Genomic DNA, 7,266 nt, shown 5'->3' with positions numbered 1-7,266 from the left:
TCTCTCTCTCTCTCTCTCTCTCTCTCTCTCTCTCTCTCTCTCTTCTTTCCCCCCACCCGCCTCATCCTGGTTGCCTTGAGGAGAATGGGCTTCCTCTACCATGCATCACTGCCAAGATGTACTGTGCTACCTCAGGCCCCAAACTATAGGGTCAAGTAACCACAGACTGTAACGTCGGACACTCTGAATCAAAGTGAACCTTTTCTCCTTAATATCTCAGGTATTTGTTACAGCAAGGGAAGGCTGATTAACACACTTGTCATAAGGGATGCAGGTCAAAACCACAATGAGGTACCAGTTCACACTGACAAGGATAACTATCATTTTAAAAGACAGATAATGAGTTTTGGAATGAGTATGGAGAAATGGGAACCTTCATACACTGCTAGTGGGAATGTGAAATGGTTCAACCACTTTGGAAATAGTCTGGCAGGTCTTCAAAAAGTTAATATAGAGTTATTATGTGCTCAGCAAATCCACTCCTAGTTATATATATTTATGAGAAATAAAAACATACCTCCATCAAAAAAAATTATACATGAGAATTCATAGTAGCATTCTTGCATAATAGTCAAAAGGTGAAAATCCAAATGCCCATCAACTTATGTATGGGTAAATAAAATGTGGTGAATGTATAGTGAAATACTATTTGGCAATAAAACAGAATGGAGTGCTAACACATGCTACAACATAGATAAAGTTTGAAAATGTTATGTTAAGATAGAGAATACACACGTAGTCAGGTACAGGGGTGCAACTGGGGAAGACTGAGGCCAGAGGATCACAAGTTCAAAGCCAGCCTCAGCAACTTAGGGAAGGCCCTAAGCAATTTAGCAAGACTCTGTCTTTAAATAAAATATAAAAAAGGACTGGGGCTGTGTCTTAGTGATTAAGTGCCCCTGGGTTCATTTTCTGATACCAACAGAGACAAAAAGAGAATACCATACACACACAACTTATATTGTATAATTTAATTTGCAAGAAATGTCCAGAATAGGCAAACCCATAAAAGCACATCATGCATTCCAAGTGCTGAGGGGAAGTGGGCAACGAGGAGAGGCTGCTAATAGGTGCAAATGTCCTCAGGGAAGCGAATCTGAAATTAGTAGTGATGGTTGCCCAGCTCTGTGAAGCTACTAGAACTGCTGAACTGTGCACTTTAAAAGGGTGAATTGTGTGCCATGAGAATTACACCTCAGTAAAGCTGTGATTTTTTTAAAAATTCATTTTGTAGAATTTATTTGGATCCTGACTCAAGCTAACCAAATATAACAAGACGTGTGGGAGATGATCTGAAGTCTGAACACTGAGTAGGAAATAACATGAAGGAATTATTTGTTTTAGAAATGATAATGGCATTGTGGTTCTTTAAAAATGAGCTCTTGGATACACATCCTAAGTACTTAAATATTAAACCGCATGAAAACCGGGATTTGCTTTGAGATAATTTGGCGGGGTGCACCACGTTATGTATAGAACAGCACTGGCTGCATGTTGCTCTTTGTTGAAGCTGGGGGAGGGCAACATGCTCATTCATTATACTTTTCTCTCTACTCAAATATGTTTTTTAAATTTCTGTAATGAAAATGTTTTAAAGTTGCTTTTAAGGAAGAAAACAAAGAACAGTTTAAAAGGCTGGCATTGATCATTTGTTAATTTGTATTCATGAGAGCTATTCTTCTAGGTCATTACTTCCCTACAACTTGTAATTCCAGCTAAGCCACAGGCCCCTGCCCTCCTCTGGGTTATTCTTGGTTCATCTTTGGAGAAGGATATCATATTTCTATGATTTGAGTTGCATCGTCTGTATCAACATAAGACACTTTTGGTCCTTCAGAATTCTCGGGGCTGAGCCATTTGAGATTTGACATGTTTTAGGATTTTGAATTAAAAAAAAACTCATAAACTGTGTTACATGATTTTTGCCTGTCTAGTCAGGCAACCTATGATTTACTCTACATAGGTTTTAAAACAATTAATCATAATGAAAATTAATCTCTTTGCTGTATTACTGTGATTCTCACCCAGGACATGCAAGTAGAAGGTTGCTTGTTCCTTACACAAAATGATCTCAGGTTGCTGTATTTGTTTGAAGATCTCTTCTTTTTTGTGATATTTCTATTTCTTTACTTGCTGGTATTGCCCCTTTTCTCTGCTTTCAGAGGGCCCTATCCAAACGTACCCTCTTTCCTTCCTTCCTTCCTTCCTTCCATCCTTCCATCTTTCCTACCTTCCTTCCCCCCCCCTTTTCTCTTTCCCTTCCTTCCTTTCTCTTTCTTCATTTTTCTTTATTTTAGTGCTAAGTGCCCAACCCATTTCTAATTGACTGTGAATTAACACATGAGCAAAGGAACCAGGCAATTTAACTTGTGTAATTAAATATATAAAGACTACACGTCTTGGCTTCCCAGGACATTTTCAGTGTATAGTTGTATTTCTTTCTTTTTTTTTAATAATCAAGGAAATTTATTTTCAACAGCTGTATCATTTCCCCACAAAGGAAGGCTAACCATTTAGTCTAACAGAAGCAATGAAATCTAGTCAGATGCAATTAAAAAGTGTATAGTTATATTTCTGATATGATCAATTAATGGTACTCTTTTTGAAATTGTTGACTGTATTCTGGATTTTAATAATAGTTATGTGTCCCCCCAAAAAGTAACTATCCCAATTAAAGGGCATGAGGAGCCACAACAATCAGTCTGCTAAAAGGCCTGGTGAGCTGCTTTTACCTATCTTCTACTCAAAGGCTAAGTATAAGGATATTGTGGCTTTTCCTTAACATTTATTGATCACTATTAAGTATGTACACTACGCTACTCCTTGTTTTCAGGGACTTGTAATATAGTTAAGAACATGAGAGAAGCACACAGGAAATTTCTCTTTTTTTGAGTTTTTATTTATTTACTTTTATTCTAATTTGTTATATATGACAGCAGAATGCATTACAATTCATATTACACATATAGAGCACAATTTTTCATATCTCTAGTTGTATACAAAGTATATTCTACCATTTGTGTCTTCATACATGTGCTTAGGGTGATGATGTCCATCTCATCCCACCATCTTTCTTACCCCCTCCTTCCCTTCCCTCCCCTCTGCCCTGTCTAGAGTTCATCTAATCTTCCCATGCTCCCCCTCCCAACCCCACTATGAATCAGCCTCCTTATATCAGAGAAAACATTCAGCATTTGTTTTTTTGGGATTGGCTAACTTCACTTAGATTAGCATTATATTCTCCAACTCTATCCAGTTACCTGCTGAGTAATATTCCATTGTGTATATATACCATTTTCTTTATCCGTTCATCTACTGAAGGGTATCTAGGTTGGTTCCACAGTTTAGCTATTATGAGTTGTGCTGCTATAAACATTGATGTGGCTGTGTCCCTGTAGTATGCTGTTTTTAAGTCCTTTGGGTATAGACCAAGAAGTGGGATAGCTGGGTCAAATGGTGATTCCATTCCCAGTTTTCCAAGGAATCTCCATACTGTTTTCCATATTGGCTGCACCAATTTTCAGTCCCACCAGCAATGTATGAGTGTGCCTTTTCCCCCACATCCTCGCCAACATTCATTGTTGTTTGTATTCTTAATTGCTGCCATTCTGACTGGAGTGAGATGAAATCTTGGAGTAGTTTTGATTTGCATTTCTCTAATTGCTAGAGATGTTGAACATTTTTTCATATTTTTGTTGATTGATTATATATCACCTTCTGAGAAGTGTCTGTTCAGTTCCTTGGCCTATTTATTGATTGGGTTATTTTTTGGTGGGGGGAGGGTAAGATTTTTTAAGTTCTTTGTATATCCTAAAGATTAATGTTCTCTCTGATGTGTTTGTGGGAAAAATTTGCTCCCATTCTGTAGGCTCTCTATTCACCTTACTGATAATTTCTTTTGCTGAGAAGAAGCTTTCAATTTTGAATCCATCCCATTTATTGATTCTTAATTTTATTTCTTCTGCTATAGGAATCTTATTAAGGAAGTTGGGGCCTAATCCAACATGATGGAAATTTGAGCCTACTTTTTCTTCTAATAGGCGCAGTGTCTCTGATTTAATTCCTAGGTCCTTGATCCACTTTGAGTTGAGTTTTATGCATGGTGAGAGAGAGGGGTTTAACTTCATTTTGTTTCATATGGATATCCAGTTTTCCCAGCACCATTTGTTGAAGAGGCTATCTTTTCTCCAATGTATGTTTCGGGTGCCTTTGTCTAATATAAGATAATTGTAATTATGTGGGTTAGTTTCTATGTCCTCTATTCTGTACCATTGGTCTTTCGGTCTATTTTAGGTGCCAATACCATGCTGTTTTTGTTACTAATGCTCTGTAGTATAGATTAAGTTCTGGTATAGTGATGCCACCTGCTTCACTCTTCTTGCTAAGGATTATTTTAGCTATTCTGGGTCTCTTATTTTTCCAGATGAATTTCATGACTGCTTTTTCTATTTCTATGAAGAATGTCATTGGGATTTTGATTAGAATTGCATTAAATCTGTATAGTGCTTTTGGTAATATGGTCATTTTGATAATATTAATTCCCAGAGATGCAACTTTGGTTCAACATATGGAAATCAATAAATGTAATTCATCACATCAATAGACTTAAAGATAAGAATCATATGATCATCTCAATAGATGTGGAAAAGGCATTTAACAAAATATAGCACCCATACATGTTCAAAACACTAGAAAATCTAAAGATCACAGGAACATATCTCAACATCATAAAAGCTATTGATGCTAAGCTCCAGGCCAACATCATTCTAAGTGGAGAAAAATTGAAAGCATTCTCTCTAAAAACTGGAACAAGACAGAGATGCCCTCTTTCACCACTTCTATTTAACATAGTTCTTGAAACACTGACCAGAGCAATTAGACTGATGAAAGAAATTAAAGGAATGTGGATAGAAAAAGAAGAACTCAAATTAGCACTATTTGCCAACAATATGATTCTATACCTAGAAGACCCAAAAAAAATTTACCAGAAAACTTCTAGAACTCGTAAATGAATTCAGCAAAGTAGCAGGATACAAAATCAACACCCATAAATCAAAAGCATGTCTGTATATCACTGGCAAGTCCTGTGAAAGGAAAACTACCCCATTTACAATAGTCTCAAAAAAAATAAAATGAAATACTTGGGAATCAACCTAATGAAAGAGGTGAAAGACCTCTACAATGAAAATTACAGAACACTAAAGAAAGAAATTAAAGAAGACCTTAGAAGATAAAAAGATCTCCCTTGTTCTTGGATAGGCACACAGGTAATTTCAATGCTATTATGTATAAATATGTCTAAGGTAAGAACCAGCACTTGTGTGCCTTCAGACCACAGAGCAAGGGCCATTAGCCTAGCACATGGCATATCGATCTCATATTGCCGACATTCTGGACTGTATAATATTTGTTGTTGCAGGATGCTTAGCAGCATTTCCAGCCTCCACCCACTAGATGCCAGTAGTACTCCCCCAAGTCACAAGAAGAAATGTCTGCAGATATTGTCAAATGTCTCCTGGAGAACAAAAATGCCTTGGGTGAGAATTACCTAGTCCAAGAACCAGGTGGGGTTGGTGAGAGCACATGACAAAGGAGGGAGGCTGTCTGAAAATCCTTCCTGGAGGAGATGATGCTGAGCTAACAGACTGAATAGCAGGCCGACCAAGAAGGGAAATGAGTAGAGGACTTGGAGAGCCAGACAGGGAATAGGGATTGAGGTGGTAAAGGAGTCAGTTCAGGTCAGTATTGCTAACCTATGCAATCTGATTGTTTTCTGCCTTGTTTTTGTCATTCTTCTTTGTGTTTTGGTTAGTTCAGGTTCAGGCTGACAGCTGAATTCTGAACAGATAATATATGCGAAAGCACTCTGCAAATCCCAGGAAGTGCTATTCATATGTAAATTAACTATTATTACCATAACATCAACTGGAAACAATGTACTTTATAGCTTTATTTTGCTTGTATGCACTCTATGATCCTCAAGAATTCTGAAGAGTAGAGTATTACTGCATTGCTTATTAAACCATTGTCTCTCAGCTTCAAAAACACTCATACATTTCAATAAGGAAGCTAGGGTAATCCCTGCACACCTCATTTCTCCTAGGCCAGACCCCTCTTTTTCACTGGGCCAGTAGAGGGCAGTATAGGGAGAGGTCAAGGCTCAAGGCAGGGAGAAAAGGGATTGCTCCTTCCCTTGCTTCCTGTTCCCCCTTAGTGGCCTTGACAAGGTTTCTTTACCCCAGCATCTCAGTTTGTTTCAGTTGCAGCAATTGATTCCAATTTTCATTATAGTCCCCAATCCAGCTTCATAGGCCTTTTCAAAGGCACCCACCAGCTTAGGATGCATCCTCCTGAGAGGCCTGAACCCAAAAGTGTTAATAATTCCAGGTTCATCCTGTGTTCCTCCAGCCACAGGGGTGGAAGCTGTTTCTGGTGGTTACTACACCAGGCTAGTTGTGTTCCCTTTTTAGCTTTAAATCTTCATACTAAATTATTTCTGTTAAAATACCTGGCATGGATTTCTGTCCTCTGATGGACCCTGTTTATTATTCCAGCCTTTAGTCATTTCAAATAATAATTAGAACAGCCACACAGAGGAGGGAGGGAGGTAAATCAAGCTCTGGGTTTCCATGTTCTGTGTGTGGACTAGTCTCTGACAGTAGCTGCCAGATTAGTAGACTCTGAACCATGTAAGAATCACTCATTTTCAGAAAGCCAGAATAAAATATTTTTCTGGATGATGCAGAAAGCACTTGAAGGGTCTGAGAAAACACAGCATCAATTTCCACTGATCAGTGGATGAGAAGGTGAACAAGGATGAATGACTCAACATTGATTCCATAGAATAATATTCTGGAAGCTGAGGAAGACATCTGTCTCTAAAACTTCTAAACAACAATGAAGGTAGTAAAAATATATCTGCAGTAGCATCCACACTTAGGTGAGGGAGAGCACTTCTTGATTCTTACTCAGTCTCTTCAGATAAGTGAGATAGGAGAAGTTAAGGAGAAACAGGTTCTGTAGTTGGTAAGGGATTTGACAGATACTGCATAAGTTTTAACTATGCTTTAAAATAGGCTTTCATTCTGGAAGCTTGAAATATGATTACTGAATTTTACTTCAAGAATAATACACACAAACACACACACACACACACACACACACATACTTCTAGGCTTTATCTCTGGATTGCATCCCTTTATTTCTTTCCCTAGTTTTATGTGAACGTAATGCAATGTTAACAAAGGCATTTCTTGTGTGCACATA

Source organism: Marmota marmota, unplaced genomic scaffold (assembly GCF_001458135.2).
Source record: "Marmota marmota marmota unplaced genomic scaffold, marMar, whole genome shotgun sequence".
Lineage (NCBI taxonomy): Eukaryota > Metazoa > Chordata > Mammalia > Rodentia > Sciuridae > Marmota > Marmota marmota.
Note: the sequence above shows the minus strand (reverse complement) of the source record.